This window comes from Osmia bicornis, chromosome 9 (genome assembly GCF_907164935.1).
Source record: "Osmia bicornis bicornis chromosome 9, iOsmBic2.1, whole genome shotgun sequence".
NCBI lineage: Eukaryota > Metazoa > Arthropoda > Insecta > Hymenoptera > Megachilidae > Osmia > Osmia bicornis.
In genome coordinates, this window is record NC_060224.1 from 408,596 (window position 1) to 428,605 (window position 20,010).

General features: G+C 43.4%; 1 protein-coding gene across 4 annotated transcripts in view; it reads right to left on the bottom strand.

The window, feature by feature from the left end:
* Positions 1 to 20,010, bottom strand: part of LOC114877467 (speckle-type POZ protein) — a 51,990-nt gene that overhangs the window by 20,528 nt on the left and 11,452 nt on the right. The window lies entirely within an intron of this gene.

Genomic DNA, 20,010 nt, shown 5'->3' on the forward strand with positions numbered 1-20,010 from the left:
CTTCGGACCGGTTCGAGTATTTCCGCGACCTCGTGCCGTGCTAGAACGATGGTTCACCGCCGGGTACCCCAAGGCTCCCTCCTACAGGAAACGCTCCTGTTCGGGATTCCAATCCTAAGTTTTCTATACATATTATAATGCTATACATATCACACGTAACAATGTCAAAATGCTTCCTTGACTAGTTTACGTTCACTCGGCCATATTCTCAATTTAGCGGTGTAAAAATACACAAACAGCTACGCCTCCGATTTCAATTCTTCGTCGATGCGCACACGCACCACCATCGTCAAATTCGTGTAAGCTTCGCGTGTTTCAAGAAAAAGAAACGAAAGAAATAATAGAAAAGAATTATTCATGCTGTTCTCGATTGTACGCCGTATACCCGAAGCATTCAAATCAGTAAAAAATGAGAAACGCACCGATCGTTTACGAATTCACGCGTATACATACAATATCATAGGGAACGTGTGAACGGTTTGTCAGGCGTGCTGCTGCTGCTGCTGCTGGCCTGTATCGGTGCTTTCATGTCACCGGAAACGACGAACAAGCCTCTGTTTCGTCGAATTACACGAAAAAGAGGTCACGAAATATGTTTTATAGGTGTTTAAGGTGGCCTGTGGTCGGTGTCAATGGGACCGTGACGTCGTGCCGGAATCACGCACGACGGTCGTGACATTGTGAGAATACCGGCTCGCGAAATGAGAATGCAACGCAAGGGTCACTTGCAGTTGAACGAAAAAGAAAAAGAAAAAGATGCATCGTTGAACGAACTCGTCACACTTTTCACGCGTCCATCTTCGATATCTTCGTGATCGAGTTTCAAGCTCCTCCGAACCGTTAATGATCGACAGGTGAGAGGCAACAACGGCCACCGAAATTCACCGATAAATTGAGATTCATTAATTAAATATATTTAATACGGTTCAGTTAAAACGACCACCGTGTGAATATTTTCTAAACTATAGGTCTCGTGTAAATGTCACATCTGTAACTCGTCGTTTCGATACTAAGAATTGGTAGAGAGTCTCGAATTGGTTACAAGTGGTAAGATTAGGCTGCATACTGGATTCGTTCGATCCGGTCCATAGCGCTTGCTCGAAAGAGCAAACATCTGGCAGGGAAAAGGGGCTGTTGTGCGTCACGGAGCTTTTTAGTAAGAGACATTTTCAGATTGTTCGAAAAAGATAGAGAGCTAGAGAGGTCAATGTTAATAAGGACAGCCCCGGGGGCGCGGGGTACCCTTGACCCCCTTCGAAAAATGGTCCCCGAGTTCTCATTCGCCCTGAGAGTGCACGACAACTAAACTCTATTATTTTTTTTATTTTATTTTTTTCCCCAGTTTTTCCTCGGTGTCTCTACCAATTTCAGCAGAGAAACAATGTAGAAACAATGTAGAAACTTTGTAGACAGAGAGTATAGCAAAGAGGAGGAGCGAAACGGCTGTAAAGGGCTCATTGTTCATCCCTGTCGTGACACTCATGGCGATCTACGTTATCAGACCGTATTCTCTGGACACATTGGAACACAGAGAGACTTTTTTCGTGGTGCTCCGGGCGGTAACAATGCATAATAATACTCGAATGGGCCGTATGAATTCAGGTTCTGGCATCGCTCGCAAATAAGCCTACCGAGAAAGAGGAAGATTTGGCTGCGAAGAATACGTGAAATGGAAAACGGAGAAAGTTTGTCGTAAATTTTTGCCAAAAAGGCAAACCACGTCGAGGAGAATTACGAGGGTTTGCTTATTCTCTAATTCATCATTAGACGATTGGAAAGATACGCTAAGACCTTTAATTCGAAACTCGAAACATCTCTGGAAAAGCTATATAACCGAAACACCTCGGGCCACTTCCGAGTAACCTCTGCCTCTATAAATCAATTAGAACGGATCACCGATCAGCAGAGAATGAATCGACCTATCGAATCTACACGATTGCCACAAAGGAGAAGCTGTTTGCTTGGAAATGGAAATGTAAATGGAAATTTCCAAGGATCCTTTTCCCCTCGATCCTCAGGGAGATGGTTGAAAATCTAGGGTGTCCGTTATGACTCGTACTCGTAGACAGAGCAAGGGAGATGTTTCTATCTCTGGCTAGCATCGACGACGATACACAGACCGGCGCGGCGGTGTGTCGGGCTTGAGTTTCGGGCGTTGTTCCAGTTTGGCCGCCTAATATCGTATAGAAAGTGCCAGGGAGGGTTCTTGTACCGTAGAGAACGGAGGTGGAAGTATGGAAGGTGATTGTGTTAGAGCGAGCGAGGTAGAGTGGAACGGAGGGTTCAGACGAGGTCAGGTCACGGGACGAGCTGCTGCTGGCTGCTGGCTGCTGCTGCTGCTGCTCTGTTCGGTCGATAGAACGAAGCTACCACCTATGCCCCACACGATACCACACCATATAAACGTACGCTTCGCGATCATCGAACTGCGGGGCTTAACCTGTTAACCGAGTATGGGATAGTTGCGATATATGAAATGTAGGAACCAGAAGAAGGTGCCTTTCGGTAAGGCTACAACCCCCTACGATCCAATTCCGGTACTTCCTCGTGGAAGACCTCGATAAGGTTGCGGCAAGGATTCAGGAATGACATCGTCATCTTGAAAACACGAGAAGGCGAGAATTGGAGGAGCTCCAAGAGGCGTTGCTGCCAGACGATGAAAAAGGAAGCTCGAAGAGCGCGAGGAAAACAGGTGGATCGCGTTGGTGGAGACTGTTAACAGACGATCGATAAGGGGCTCTGTTTGGAATACGAAATGGGAAAATGATCTTTCCCGATGAATCGATCGTGAAAATGACTTTAACGATAAAACGGAGTCAAAGTCAAGACGGAGATCTGACACGGACCTCGCTCAACTCGGTCAAGGCAGAAGACCGTTAGAGCTCGCAGGACACACTTTATACATACGAGAAGCGCGTGTATCGCACTCTCGACGAGCACAAGCATCGAAGATGACGAGCATCGATCTTATGATCCACTTCTATGATATTACGTCCTTCTGCGAACGAGCTAAGGAAAAGAGAAGACGTTCGAGTGTCGTGGGATACCTAATAATTAACCAATTAATCAGATGGTAAGTGCGTGCCACTCGATTTCTTTATAAACACTTTGATCGCTCTGGCATTAATGAATTATTTGAAAGGAGTAGTTGGTTGAATCTCGTTTCTCTAGCAAAAAAGAGATTCGCCCTTATCCGAGGCAATAAAACACCTTAAAACAAGGTCTCCCACTCGGCCTAATTTCCGCGAAAGGTATTTTTCTGTTCACGGACGTTCTCAGTGAACGGTGTCGCGTGTTGGCCGCGTGAAATTTTCCCGCTCGATCCTTCTACGTTTCACGTGATAATCGGCGTCGTCGAGCCGCGAACAATTAAATTATGCGGCCCGAACGAGGAGACAAACGTGTACTTATTTTCAGACACGGCTGTCGTGACCGTTCCGCTCGAAAGGAGCAATTTCCATCGAGATTTTCCACGATCACGTCAAACACGACCTTCACCTCGAATGCTTTCGTCCGTAGTTTCCCTCGTTGAACCGAGATCTTGACCCCCGATCTACGATCGTATTAAACCAGTTTCCAGCGTTTCCAGCGTTTCCAGGCTCGTTTTATTAAAACCGTTTGCAAAAAATATCCTAACTTTTAGAATATTTACGAAAAATTTTCGACTTGGAAGTCTGACAACTACATAATACTATTGTACATAATGTATGTACGTATACCGCGCGTCGTCTACTCTCCGGAATGATCCATCATCCAGATGAAAAAATCTAACAAACGATGAAATTCAATGGATATTTTATCCGAATTCGCTCGAGAATTTCTGTCGTTCATGGAACGGGGTTAAGGACAAATCAAAGTCGCCGGCAATGACTCTCCTCCGATCATAATGGCCGATTTCCAAATTCGCGTTCAAGGCTTACGCTCTGAATCGATTCGTCTCGATATCTCACGAAAACCGACACTTTTGTCTAACCCGTGACAAGATTTCTCTTCTCTGCATAATTTCCAGACCTACTGTATGTTCGATCGGGCCAGCTTCGACCCCCAAATGTATTCGACGAAACACGTCGCAATAGTGAAAGCAATTATCATCTTACAGACCGTGACTGTTGGCGTGAGAAAAAGCACGCGAAGGACAACCTTCGACGCTCTGTACAATTATAATAGAATGTCCTTTTTTTTCGGACTTTGAAAATCGATCGAGTTCTTCGTTATCAGAGAAAGAAAAGGGAAAAGCTTTAAAAAGAAATCTTGTATATTTTTAGATAACTTCTTATTGATTTCTTTTTTCTTTATATTTTCACGATCAGCAATTGTTTGAAGTTTCATTTAGCAAAGAATAGCCTTCGATGGCTCCGAACCTTGGGACACTTTCGTGTCGAGCCTACGATCAATTCCATCGATTATCGACACCGAGGTTAAGGTTAACCCGTCATTCGAACGGGGTTGCAGCACAACTGCAGAAAAAGCTTGCAGTTCAGTGGTGCACAACGTTTCCATCAACCTTCGTCTTTCTATTTCAAAATAAACCGGATAGAAAGTTTTATCTTCGATCAATTATTCAATTTCCTTATGATTTTCTGTATGAAAAAAAAAAAAAAAAAATATATATATATATATATTCGACAGTGAACGGAATTAGTGAAAGGTTAATTCGTCCATGAGGAGGATCACCGTGTGTCTCGGAGCTGATGGAAAGCGGAAGTAACGGAGGTCGTGGTTGGGGTTAGGCCTCCGTGGGCTTGGCCTGTCTAGAATGGAACAGTGAGAGGTGGTGCATGCACAGGATGTCCTCGAGTCTTCGTATTACGCGTCCTAGACGACCTCACAATCGAAAATAACCATATCGTTTGCGCTCTTACAATTTCGGAAACGATTAATTTACACGTATTACGAAATATTGTATTAAGTTTGGGCGAGTCTCACAGGCGGTCTACTAATTTCTACTAATTTCTCATAACCATATTCGACCGAAAGGCTCGGCATCCCATATTAAGACAGTTTCGACACCGGTGCCCGGTTTCACGTTAAACGAAACGCGATGAAGTGAACTTTCTAAGAACTTTCCATTTGCGTGCTACGGAAATGTTCCGGGTTCGAACGGCTTCTAACGATTAAACAGGTCGCGTTTATTCGCCAATTATTTTACCAATCTAGCAGCTAATAAAAAGATAAAAGATAAAACGACTAAGCATCAGGATCATCGATATTACCGACGATATGTTTATGTAACCGAGGACGAGTGATGTCATTTTCGCGTATTCAGAATGGCTATAGGACAAATTGACGACTAACTTCTTCTTCGTTTCTAACAGAATCGTTGCTCAATGAATCAGGGGTCAAATAAAGCGAACCACGAATTCTGGGCCACTTGGACGGACATCAAACTATTCTTTTCTTTTTTCACTATTCAAGATGCATTAAAATTGTCTGTTACTTTGAATTGTAAACCCGGTCAATTATTATAGATGTCGCTTACGAAGGACAGACAAGAAAGGTTGAAACGATAAGTGAACGTGTATTGACAAAAAGGCGTGCTACTTACTCGTCGACATAGCTCGTTTTGTTCAGGCTGCAAGGCCCGAGCACAGGTCAAATAAAGGGGATCTGAAACGAAAAAATGAAAGGGAAGATTGGTACAAGACGAAGGTAAAAATAAGAAGAAAAACCACTGGTCACGCACAACTTCGTTTCTTAACTTTCGCGATTTCAACAAACGCTCCAGTTTAATTTCGCTTAATTTCTCAAAAGTATTGAAAAACGTATCGATTACTTAAATTACACGATTATTTTCATAATGCGAAGAGAAGGAGCGTTTGTTGTGCAATCGGTATACAATATTTTTACCACCAACGATTGCAATATTAGGAACAAGCTTTGGTAAAAATGATTGCAAAACGGAACGTGTTATCGTTCGGTTGGAATAATTGTTCGAAAGCATGGCGATCGTTTCACCGTTCGAGTAAAAGGAGGAAAAAAGAAGAGCAGCTTTCTGCAAACTGCTTTCGATTGTCAACCGCTGTTGCTCGTTGCGTTGCGTTGGCGAGGTGAAAATCCTCGGCTCCGCGCTAAACGCACAGGAGGAACTTTCAAATCGCCATTCTATCCAGGCTCGAGTACACCGTATTTTCACTGCTCGCTTTTCCCTCGCTCGGTGATTCACTTTCCTCCAGGTGGGCGTCTACGGTCAAAAAAGCCGTAACAAGCGAAGAGAATCACGAAACTCAGCGCGATATACATATTATGGTTCGAGGTTTTATCGGGCACGTGGAAACGTGGTCGAAAGGAAATTCTTGGTGAAAGCGTGAATCTAGAAGAGAGCTTGCCAAAATGCTACTACAACTTCTGACATGATTTCACTTGTGATACATCAAAAATTAAAGCTTAAATTCGCTGCTAAAATACCATTCTGAATACTAACAAAAGAACATGCGCGCTGTAAATTCGCCAGGTCACCGATCGTAAAATACTTCCGTCCCCGACCGAAACGATCCCCACTTATCTTTGCGACGTAGCTATCGTATTTTCCTCCACGTGTTTCCTACGAAAATTTCATCCTAACAATGTGCTCCAACATACATAGTACTATTAAAAAGGTTAAATGTCAGATGGAAGGGTGAAGAAGACGAGAGATAAGAGAAGAGGGGACAGAGTTGTCCAGGAGGGTTTCAAAGAACAGAGACCTGAATACTGCGTGTGGTACACCGGATGAAGAGAAGGTCTGAAGAGAAGGGAGGTGGAGACTATTGGGGGGACGATTTGGACAACGACGGCCCTGAGCCACTTGCCACAGTAGGTCAGCTCTCTTCACCTCGCTTCGCCTCCTTTTTTATTTTTATTTATTTTTTTTTTTTTCGAGCCTCCATTGCGAAGATCCTCCTCCTCCTCCTCCTCCTCCTCCTCCATTGCGTTTCGACGAGCAAGAAATTAAACGAATGATTTCTTTGCACCCGTCAGCGCATGCTTTTTATCGGATATAAATATTTTTGAATTGAAACTATAACAGGAAGGTATAGATTGCTCGTTCCTTCCCGTTTGTAGGCGGTAACGCGTGACTCTAACTCCACGTGTTCGCATAATACATTAACGTGTACTCTAAAAGGCGTCTTTATCGTACGTCGTACGGGAACTGTCCGCACGTGTACAGGGAAACGCGAACAAAGAAGCCGGGGGGAACGTTATTTTGCGAGCGGTCAAGTTAGACACGTGGGACGACTACCTTCGTGCTGAACATCCGTTTCCTATGAATATGGAAAACGTTGCTACTTCCCGTTGGATCGCTTTCATAATTTTTCTATTTTATTTATTATTCAGAATCTATACGTTTCGAGCAGAATTCTATTACACCTGTGCTTCGACACAACATTTGAATAATTAAGATTCCGGTCGAGTACGTCGGCTCGAACAAATGCGACCTGCTTGAAACTTCGATTTCACTAAACTACAGGAGCGCTAATGAAATACACGTTTCATTTGGTGGAAAGATGTAGAAATAACGTATCGTAGTATGACTGATACGAGTTAATATCATCGAAATATGCGTTAAAACGACGCGTCCCGTAAACCTAGTGTTAAACGTATCACGACACTTGTTTTCACGTGGAACAGTTACGCACGATTAAGACGTAACAGCTGCGAGTTATTGACGTAATGCTGTATCTTTTCACATACGAGAGTTACACGAAGCGTCAGCTTGCCCTGTTAACTGTTCCTATGAAATTTATTACACAATTTCCTGCCGGCGACAACTAAACGAATGAAGTAGGTACCAACGAAAAGCTCAATGTACGCGTATAAAATGCACTCGCTTTGACACCGTCGAACGCGACTAAACTGAATTATTCCTGAATGAAATATTCATGGAAACGATCCAATTACGGGCAAGACAAATGGTTTGGAAAATTTCTGAAAACGTATACAATTTTATTTATTTAACATTGTTCTCTTTAAACTGTTAATTAAATTTTTATTATATATATATATATATATATGTTAGTAATCCATTATCGCTATTGTGACAAAATAAAATATTTAATGGTCGTTTTTAGGACACAGTTAGCAGTCCTTTCTGATAATTTACAATATCCTATGCGATGGAATTGTCCTCGAGGTCCATCGTCGTCCATCGTCGTCCCTTTCTCAGACGTCTATTAACCCGCTCACAGACTTATCGTTAACCTCGATCCTTCTTCTATCCACGATGCTGATACCCACTCCCACTAGTTTAACTGTACTACTAGGTCGACCAGGTGCCATCCAGCTCGATCGATTAGAAAGATATCAATTCGAGAACAATTCTTCGGCTCGATTTCCCATGAGATCGTTTCTACGACACCTTTTACTTGCCCCGTTAATACCTACAGGATCATCTATGAATTATCGCAACTAGACAGATGTCTAGGCGATTTCTTTTTTAACTAGCTTTGTATCGTATCATCGTTACAACGATATTAATCACCATTAACATTATTAAGTTAAAAAGCCACGAGGACGATCCAAGATCGTCCGGCAAACTGGTTTCGCGTAAATCGTCTTGATCACAGGCCTGCGTTTGGTTATGATTAAATTAACATTCAACCGACCGGCAATCTGTGGCGCCGAAATGAACGATCTCGATGGTGACTCGTCCCTTTTTTTTTCCTGTGCTTCACGTTTAGCTCGATCGAGTTTAGCTGGCTTCACGAGAGATACACTTTCTTCGTTAGATTGAGGCCAATCTTTACTCATTAGATCGAGGCCAATCTTTAACTGCTTGATGAGCACTTAACCCTTTCAGCTCCAAGTATGCCTGTCAGGCGTGGTTAATGTACAGGGTGTTAAGAGAAAAGGGTTGAAAAGTTTTAATTTCTCGTGCATTATTTTGTTTCAATTATTGATTACCAGATATATGACGTGTATCTGGCACCGAGATTTTAATTAATTTTCTACGTCCTCGAATTTCACCCCTGACACAACAGAGTATATCGTACGTCGATGTACATATAGTATAGGGCGATTCTTGTTTTATGCGAAAACAGTGATCTTAAGTTACACAGGAAGTATGTACAAGCACACCGTGCGATACACTGTGTCTTGGCAATTTGAGAAAATTCGATGTATCAAAATAACCACGATCAGTTTCAAAGCTGACACGATCAAATTTCATCGTTCCATCTAATAAGATATTATTTCAGTAGGTAGAATCATTCTAGTCTCCATCGTTAATCGAGGGGAAAAAAGTGAATCGAAACGCAAACGAATTCCCTGAAGAAAGTCGACGTACTTTCTCATGCTTTTTACCAAGCATGGTAACAAGAGAATCCAAACCGGTACAGTTTCGTCTCGGTGGAAGCCCGAGGATCCCAGGATATATTCGTCCCTGGTTCGGTTAGTCCCGCATTCAGGATCTCGTGACGATCCCACCACCGTGGGTGGTAGATGGAATAAGAACGAGGGGTTCTTCCCTCGGTTTCACAGGAATCCATCCTCTCTCTCTCTCTTGAATTTTTCGTCCTTTTCGTTCGTATGCTAACCCCTCTAAGGTATAGCTACGGATCTTGTTCGAAGGGGATGGCGATCGAGGAAGAGGAGGATCGTGGCAGATGTGCTTCGAGCACAACTCGAATTTCGTTGTTACCAGCCACGAAATAATTCATTTTTCCACCAGTTTTCCGGGAAAGTGGAGCGAGCTGCTTCACAGTGAAACCGTCTCCACTTTCCACGATCTTTCCTGATAAAACGTACACTGCCAACTTTCAACCTATTATAATATTTCAATATTCCGCTACTCGAATATTCTAACGTTCAATGAAAATTGCAAAATTCAAAGCTTCGGTAGCTTGAATTTGTCGTGGAATTTTTTTTTGAAGAATTAATAATTCCACCAGAAAATTTGCAATCACGTTGGACGATGGTTGACTTTCCTGCTCTCACGGCATTGAATGAACGAATCGGGGTGATTTTCACCCCTCCAGTGATGGAGGGTGAGGGCGAGGAGTGGAGGGCAGCGAAAAGAATCGAGACGTAGGTAGAATCTTGGAGGGGTTGAGAGAAACTGTGAGGGTTGCGGCCTCTGGTCAATGGGGAGCCTATGCGGCGTATACTCGCACACCCTTCGCCCCGATTCTTATTTCGTTCTCATTGTCCCTGACAGCATATGGCAGCCCTTTATTCCGGCCTCCACGGCTTCTCTCGCAGGACAAACAAGTCTGCACATTATCCAGCTCGCAGCAAATGTTAGTCTCCTGAATTTTCAACGAGTTTCAAACTTTCGAAACGTATGAAAAAATATAAAACGTTTCTCTTCAGAAAAGAAAAGAAAAGGAAAGGAAAGAAAAGAAAAGAAAAGAAACAACGATGTTTCGAGGAAAGTTCTCTCAGCAGATGGAACAATATCGAGAAACCTGTGCTAAAAGTTTAACAGCGAGTGTCTTTTCGCTCGGCGAACACGAGTGGGTAGCGAACGGAGCGGCCAGGCTTTCCAACGATATTTCTGGTGGTAACTATGCCAGGGACTGCCGGGTAAGTAGTCACTATAATACGGCTCGAATCGAGTAAAAGTACATGGGTAACCTCGTAAGCGGGTTCACCATGTCGCTTTCACTCCCCATGCCGCAATATTATCCATCGTTCGAGGACCAACCTCGTAGGCAATCCTAGATACTCGAGCCGTTTACCTACGCGTTTATCATTCAACGACAATGACAATTCAACTAGATAGAAAAAAATAAAATAGAAAACGATGTGTAAATACTAGTGAGCGATACCTTGCTGATATTTGCAGAATAAGAATCTTTCTATAATGAAATATTATTTTTAATCATCCTAAATTCCTTTAAAAACAAACGTAGAACGTCTACTCGTCTGGAATCGAATATTCAAGGCTCGTAAAGTATCAATCGTTGGACAGGTAAAAATTTTCTGAGGGAAAACCGGTGGTCAGCTACGAAAGTATTCTCGGAAAACCCTCTGTGTGCATCCCTTTTGTGCGTCTGCATTAAAGCGTGCTCGGTGTGCATACCTGAATAAACCAAGTGCAAGCTTCTGCGTGGGTCGTCTTCTTCTTTGTAAACCCAAACAGACGGAAAAGGTGGCAAGCTCCGAAAGCGGAGCAACAGAGAGGATCGATAGAAGAGCGTGGAAAAAAGGAAGAGACAGTCGAGACAGTCCATTAACCATCAAGAGAAATCCCGAGCGAACAATCGAAAGAGATCCATGTTAATCGTTAAGTATAAAATGTAGCCGTAAATGTCAGGAACAAGAACAGGAACGAGAAAGTTGCAAACGAAAAATAAACCACCTTTTTATTACACAGGGTAGGTAACTGTAAGGATTTTTATTTCCTGCCTTTATCTAAAGTGTCAACTTGATGTAAGTTAAAATGGATAATCCCAGTCTAAACGATGTCTATACAAACAGGTAGGCACAGTTTAGGTTCTTTTTCTGTTGAAATAATAGAGAGCGTAAATAACGTCGTAACATTTATCGACGCCGATGCTATTATTAAACTTGGACAAACTTTCGAGAAGGCCATAAATCGTATTAACGTTACCTACTCGCAAACTACAATTGGAATTATTCCCTCTTCACCTGTCGACTATAGAGTAAGGTCATCTAATGTCGCCCAGGTGTCTAATATACCTGAGGTGCAGTGTGCTTAACGCGTGGTGCACCCAACCATGCACCCACTGCAACGGTACCATGCTTAGGGAAACCAGAACAATAGCAACTGCAATGCTTAACGTTAGAACAACGCAACTCACCAAGACAAGAGATTTCGAACTTTTAAAAATTTCAAATTACAAAAATTATATTATATTTCATTCGTGTAATCGAATTACATTATTCTCTAAGAATTGTTAACGCTGCTTGAACAAAAAAAAAATGTGTCATGGTCTCTTTCTCGTAGAGTGAAAGTCAAAGTAAATTGGTATCTTCTATCTGTAAGGTCACTGTTCAAAAATTGAACGATAGTTACATTTCCGACGATGACGATGGAAAGTGAATGATATACGATTCTTCTAGTAAAATGTATTTTAGTGAATTTTCTAGGCTATAATTTAATATTTCTAGTAATTCTAAAAAATTTAAACTCGTTTATGACTATAATTATTGTATTGTGCAAATTCAAGAGGGATTCTCACGTTCGCACCTTGAATCGTAGGATTCATTGATTCCCACGATTCGCTCTTAAAAGCATCCACTCGTGGTTAAAATAACGGAGGAAAGTAACGCAATCTCTTTCTCTCTGGTAGCAAGCACGCGTCTGTTTTCTTTTTCATAGCAAATGCGACGCGTACATTATCCGTTTAGTCTAGTCACTAGTCTACGGGGATGATGAAGCGGTTCGCGAATCTTGATCAATCAAGAAAAGCACGTCCCTCGCTTCTGTTCGGTTATCGATTCCGACGAATCGATATGCGTATCAACCGATTTTGCAGAATAATTTTCGACACTTGGCTGGTTAAATGTCTCTCGAGCGGCCTTGACCTATGCAATGTGCATCGAAATAGCTAGAGCGAAGCGTCGCAAAATTGGGTTGCCTACTCTCGACCTTTTTTCCTTATTTTTCCTTTTTTCTACCTCTTCTCTTCGTTGCTCGTGGGTTCTTTCTCTCATTTTCTCGAGGAGGTGCAATGCAGGGGCTGGTAAGGAGAACGGAAAGCAAAGCGGAGCATCGTGTTTATGTAGGTACTACATAGGTAGGTAGGTAGGTAGGTAGGTTGCAAACCGAGCTCTCGAACGGATGCACGCACGATAGTTTTATATTTCGTGTGTTCTACAGTTTACAGCTAGTAGTTGAATATTTTCTGTCAGTTTTCAAGGTCCTTGGCAACGTTTCGACCTTCTTTGAAGATTCTTTTTATTACAAGACATTAAGAACAGAGGATACGAGTGGTCGATTAAAAGAAGGATTCCATAATTGTTGTCACGTTCCTACTCTGGAACGTGATACGTTCGCATTGCAAAAGCTTCGTTTCTGTATGGAAGCTTAGACACGCGTACCGAATACGCGATCATCGCGTCAACGTGTGAGTGACCGATGATGATACTTAAGTTGATGATAATTGTAACGTATCACGTTATTGGGACGGGGTTATGCTACCGCATTAGGAAAATCGTCAGTCCTCGAAGAAAAGTACCGATTATGAACCGATTATGAACCGATTATGAACCGATTATGAACCGATTATGAACCAGAGAAGAATCAATAGAACGATGAAAAATAGGAATTGGAATAGTTTGATCGAGTCGCAAGATCGGCCAGCCGTGAAATCAAATTAATTGTACAATCAGGCTAGCCATCTACTTTGTACGTGTACGCTTAACGCGTGGGTGTAATTCACGCTCGTGTGCGTACGCGTGTGGGTGTGGTCTGTTGTGTTACGTGACCTCGTGGTTCTCGTACAGCTGAATAGGCTCGTCAATGGTTGGTTTCATTCAATTAAATAGGCCATTCGTGTGTGAACATAATTACACTGTCATCCAGAAAAAGAAACAAAATGGAAAGAAGCAACGTAACGTCCATTTCGTCCTTCCTTTTCACAGAATTTTGATTTGCAACGTATACGGAGAGAAACTTGCAAACAATCGGGGTGCGACCAGCTAGAAATTCTGTCGATCGTTCGTAATGAGGAGCACGAAAGAAAGAAAGAAAGAAAGAAAGAAAGGAAAAAAGTGCTGATTACACGTTTCAACATCGATTGTTGCGCAAAACGTGGCGTCTCTTGGCAAACTGGCACGATCGTCGAGTCGCATTGTTGTGCGAGGTTGTTCTACATTTTTGGAGAAGCACAAATTGGGTTGACGTTCGATACGAGAAGCAAGGAGGTTCGATCGAACCTTGTCTCACCTTCTCTTCGAACGTGTCTTTGCTAAGCAAAAATATTCTTAAATAAATAAGTAGGTACGTAATAATTGCACGAAAGCGACGCGCGACGATAATTACAGTTGATTAATCGTAACGATTTGCAAAGCGATACTACGGGGAAATACTACGTAGAGCGTTTGCTCCAAATCGCAAGTAGAATAGTGTTTGCGACGTCACCCGGCGATAAGTGGACCGAGACCAACTCCTGCTGTCTGTCACAACGAGCCTTTTGTACGTGCATGGCCCCTCTGTGATCTGTTCGGATTCGTATGTGGATTCTCTGGGCTTTGATTTTTAGACGTTTAATCGGTAACGATCGTAACGGTAGCGTGTTAATCCTGCGCGTCGACACGAATTTCAGGAATCTGGTTCTCTTGATTGCCAGTCATCGTGTAATCAAGAAATTACACCGTGGACTAGTTACAAATACATGTATAGGCGATATGGACACGTACCAGTATATGTATATTAATTGGTAAATTGTTAATTCGTTAACAGAAGCAAAACGTTCGATCGATTAATGAAACGGAAGTAAGAGAATCATGTTCCATAGACATGGTAAACAGTCTTTCCAATCTGTAAGTATAATTTTTCAATAGAACTTTCCTGTCTCGAAGATAAGAAAAATAGCTACCGAGTCCTGGATACCCACACTCCATTAACGAACGTAGGACGTTGATTGTGAGATAAACTCATAGGTTTACCGTTCAAAGATATGATCGATCACCGCCAATATCGATGATTACGTAACACAAGTACGTAGAACGATTGTTCTACACAACGGACTGTTGGCGTTTCAATGAAAATAAGCCATCCTTACGATCAAGGTAATTTATTCAACCTTATTTAACCCGTTCGAGACTAGTCTCTTATTATAAGACGACCTACAGCAGTTTCAATTTCTTTTCTACTTGTTACAACACGTACGCTACCTATTCTTTACCTATTCTTTTTACCTCAACATGAAACCGATCAATTTTAATTTACATCGTTCGAGGATATCGGCATAGCCATGGAATATCAAATGTTACGAGAGAGCGAAAGGACCCGAAGCTGTTGGTAGAAATGGTGAAATCTGAATGTACTTACGCGAAGGTGACCTAAAAGTGAAACCATTTGCTCGTCGTACCTACCGAGTAAAGAGCTAAAAGTTACCTAACGGCTACAAACAATTCTCAATAAATACTATATCAGATCACAGAAACTTTTATCGCCAAAATTTCTGGCATCGTATCAAATACATATATTTCCTTTCTCTCGCGATTCAAGTGCTTTTCACGATTGTCGAAGTTTACGAAGGAGAAGAAAATCTTGGAATGTGAGAAATTGTACGAGCCCTTCTCTGTCCTGAAATCGATTCGAGGCGAAAAGTTATCCGGTGTATGCGCGATCGAGCAAACATTCTAATTTCGCCTAGTTCTGTCGGGCCGGTTAGCTGCAACTCGCCTACTTGCATCGGAGAACGGCAACGCGACCAACTTGAACCATGTCGACGATATAGGATTACACCAGATTGGCACGTTGGCTTTCTAAGTAACTACTCTCGTTCGAGTGGCTGAACTCGAACGTTTGCGTGATCGTCGAATCGTTTGCGCTCGCGCTCCTGCCACGTGGGTCACCGCTGGCTCACGGTAAGTACTCGCAAGCTTAACCACCTTCGGTCATTACTACTCGTTCGTTTCATCCAATAAAATACACTTTTTTCATAATCGACCAAAGTATTTTCATCGGAAAAAGAAAAAGAATCGAAAAAGTCTGATGGTACCTACGCGAAGCATTATACTGCAGGTTACATAAAAATTGTGAAATTTCTTTTTCCTTAATAAAATGAATAAATTCATGGTAAAGCACGGGTTTCGTAATCGTTCCACTTCTAGATCGAATTTCACTTCTTTTCACTGAGGCGCGAACCGATACCGATTGTTCCATCGATTTCTAAGCTTCCATTCTTTCTTCGTTGTAGAGTATACCTTTTTTCCTTTAGCAGAATCTTATGATTGCAGTTTAGTCTTTCCGATCGAAAGGAAAAATGCCGACGGACGAGTCGGGCCGCGATACTAATAAGGGTAAAATGTGTAACACGGCGTGCAACAAACTCGTAGAGCGTGGAAATTCGAACGAGGGTAATGGAAAATCGCGATAATGAGCACGAGGAAGGAGGAGGAGGAGGAGGAGGAGGAGGAGGAGAGGGGAGATAGAGGAATGCAAGCAAGACATTAGAGAGATAGGATAGGAGGAAGGGATTGAGATCTTCTCAAGTGATGCGACCCTGTTTCTAAACGGCAAGCTCTTGCATTTGCATGGATCGCGAATATGATCGCAAACCGTTCCAAGATCGCTCGTAAATCAGCCACGCGCGCCACGGGGATGCTTCTCCATTATCGGCCAACAAATTAAAGAATGCATCAACGATTCTGAACCGTATCATTTTTCACTGCTGATAAGAGAATTCAGCTGCTCCATTTGTGTAATCAACAAGAAATGAACAAACTTGCATTTCGAATATATATTTGAAAATATTCCTCGGCTCAAATACCAGAGCACACCCTAAAGAAAAAGAACACCACTCTACCAAGCAACCGCAATTTCATCGAAAAGAAAACAGATCCAGAACGAAGAAGTAAAATTACCCACGACCATGACACGCGAGAATTCAATTTCCTCGAGGCTGATCTGATTGCTCGAAAGGCGAAAGACGAAAGACGAAAGAAAGAGGCGGCTGGGGTACAGGAAACTGTCCGTTGAGGACACGGCGCACGGTCTCAGCCACGCTTCCGGGGGCCGTTTCAACGGGGAAAGTGAAGATCCAGCACGGGCGTGTGTACCGGGTAATGAAGTGGAAGGGAAAAAAGGCGGCGACAGGAGTGCGAGATGGATGGAAACGAAGAGGATCCAGCAGGTTTGTCGCGGACGCGAGCGGTATCGAGTGCAGCCTATTTGATCGGGAGGTGGGAAAGATGCGGATGGAGAAGGGAGAGGAAGAGTAGAATGGAGGAGGCATAGGAAGAAGGCGAAGACGAAGACGAAGACGAAGACGAAGAGAGGGCAGGTAGGCGCGTGCCACTTAGCCCACCAAGAAACGCGGTCATAGCCTCGGCACGTCTGACTCGTCGTCGGCCTGATCGTTCGTTCAGAGAACGACCATCCTTCCATCCATCCATCCAGACCTTTTCGTCGCTTCGTTTGCCTAAGAAACCTTTTTCTCTTTCAGCTACGCGACCATCGGGCTCCGTTTACAAGGCTTTCAGGTTACTTTTCGTCCAACAGAAGGTTGAGTGGATAATCATTCGTTAGTAACGATCGTAATCATTTCCAATGATGGAAAACCGGGGTTAATCGATACAGGAGGACATTCGTACATTATAATTATTGTGTTACAGAATCGAAGATGTTGGAAGCGAATGAGGGAATATCGGTGAAGCGGTCCAGAGGCGTAACCAACAGTGGGTCGCTACTGGACGAGAGAAGGTCGCCGATTTCGACGACGACGACGACGACGGCGACGATGACAACGATGGCTTGCCCCCGAAACCCTCATACCTCGATGCGCCACTTGAGAGATATCTCCTTTTCCGCGGTTTTCTCTAATTGAACTAGTTCTCTGGATCGCCGTCGTCGTTTCAAGGACCTTCTAGCGTGATATAGGATTCTCCGATTAACCCTTATGACAATGCATAAATTTTCGCTTTGTTCTCTATCTTGCCCTTCCAGGTAGATAGCTAGCCTATCTCATCCACTTTCTCTTAGAATATCCAAGGCAACCCTCGTGAAAAGCTGGACGAACGATACGGAACACTCCTGAGCGAAAGTGTTTTCCATGGGTGAAAGTTATGGTTCTTCAAAGTTCGGCTCGAGGCGACCGGAGACAAAAGAGAAATCAGAATAATCTTATTCAACGGAATTGTATAATAGAAGGTTTCTCAAAATTTTCAGAGTGACCCCAGTATCTTCTATCTTTTAGCACCGTACAATCCCAAGAAGAAGAAAAGAAAAGAATCGTATTCGTTTGACGGGACAGAGTCACTGATGGATAGGTACGAATGTGGACATTGACTGGAACGTAAAGCGAATAAACGAGCGGATGAAGGAGCCGTTTGATCGTGTCCATAGAGAATGAACGGCATTAACAGTAACACGTAATCGGTCCCTCTCCCGTTCGTATATCTTTTTCGAAGACGAGGCGATGTCCTACATTTGTGCCACGAGGCTCCCACCGTGTCTGGTTGCCCCTCTTTTCCACTGGTTCCTGGCCCCGGTTATATTTAGTCGATATTTCATCCGTTTCACGCCGAAGCCGGTTAAAGCTGATTATTGCGCCAGGTCGAGGTGCTCGTTCAAAGAGGACGAGTTTTTCGATATCCGTTGCTCGTTCGTTCGTCGAGAGACTATTCGAAATCTTGCGTAAACCACGCTATGTATCGGAACGATCGCTCGATTACCTTCGTTATTGATAGCCAATTTGTATCATCGTCCCGTTTGCATATCCACCGCCACTTGATCGATCATCCTATCTACCATTTCCAAAGAGACATCGATCGATCAATAGCATCGAGAATTACTCTCGCTGATAGTCATTATCTACCGATGGAAAGGTACAACTGCACACTTTCCTGTTGCACTATCTCTGCCCCGTCCCAGTTGCATGAAACTATCGTTCCAATACATCACTACCGGCTATCCGTCACGCGACGTTCTCCGAGATCTCTCCAACGAACGATTACCAAACTTTCATAAGCGATCACAAAGCTCGGGCCACCCACGTTAGAAAGGAAGGAGGAGGACAAGGAAGAATCAGCCCACTTTAGGTCAACGGGTGAAGTAGGTGCGAGGCAGGTTCAAAGTAGGTAAATAGCGCCTTGGCTGCCGGTGACCCGTCACCTGCGTTCTCGTTCTATCGAGAGCAACGTTTCTCAGTGGGAGGGACACAGCAGAATGAAGATAGTGTCCACCCCACTTCACCGATTTCCATCGGGTGGTGGGCTGTTCTTGTTCCGTTCGCCAACACTCTCCGCGGCGGACACACGAGGACCAATCTGATTCATTTTTCGCCCTATCATTCTGACCCGACATGCAAATCTCTTTCGTATAACCCGGTGACTGACCGCTGATGAATCAGGAAGCCTATCCGTAACAACGCACGCTCTCGAACGCATTAACACTTTCTGAAGAACTACTGGAAAAATGATCTGGTTGTACATTTTTCGTCCCATTAATTTCCTTTTCAATCGTCTCGCGACAAAAAACGGGCCCAGAGCAAAAGCAAAGAGTCGAGGCGAGCCACCTGGATCTCCCTAACGTTCGCGCAAACAGGCGCACTTTTTTTCGGCTGCCGGTTTGCTCCGCTTGAAAATTTGGAAAGTAGGTTCCGTTTCTGTTTAATTAAGCCACCAGTACGTTCTAAAACGATAATTCACTGTGTCGCAGCCGCGGCGCGGCATTTAAGCGTAAGAAGTTTCTCTCGCAAACGGGGTTACTCCGTACACGCAGCGACATTACACCGGACTGCGAAATGTAGTTCATTTGATTACGACCAGAAATGAATAGTTTTCCAAAAATCAATTCTTCCTTACTGCCCTAAGCACCGATTCAAATTCCCTGTTCAATTCGCATAAAGGGATAGACGTTAGATAGGAGGTTAGGTCAGGGACAGAACAACAGATCGATCGAATCGAGCGCTGTACCAACCGTGTGCAAGGTCTTGCATGTACACGCACCCATCCACGAGGGAGGACAGGTAAACGATTCCCCGTGTTCATCGATTAAAATTATTTGCCGCGGTCGAGGTGATTCAAAGTTTATAAACGAATCAACAACTGAATCTTTCATTGAAGAAACTTTAGACGAATGAACTGGATGAGAACTATCTCGATTTACAACTTAACTCGACGATTTCTGTAAATTATCCCGTTAATTAGAACGTAGATTGGAAGCGAAACGAAGCGAGAGAAATTGATAAGAGGTCTGAAACTATTATAGAGATGAACGCGATCGTGCCGAGGTGGGTGTGTAAACGACATAGAAGAATCGATAGAAAACACGCTGGGCGGGTTCACGTGTAACGAGGAAGTGTTCTCGCAAACAGTTACAAGTGGAGTAGGTTACGTAGATAAGTCGTCATACATACGGAGGCGTGTGTGTAATTCTCTCTGGCACAGCGAGTG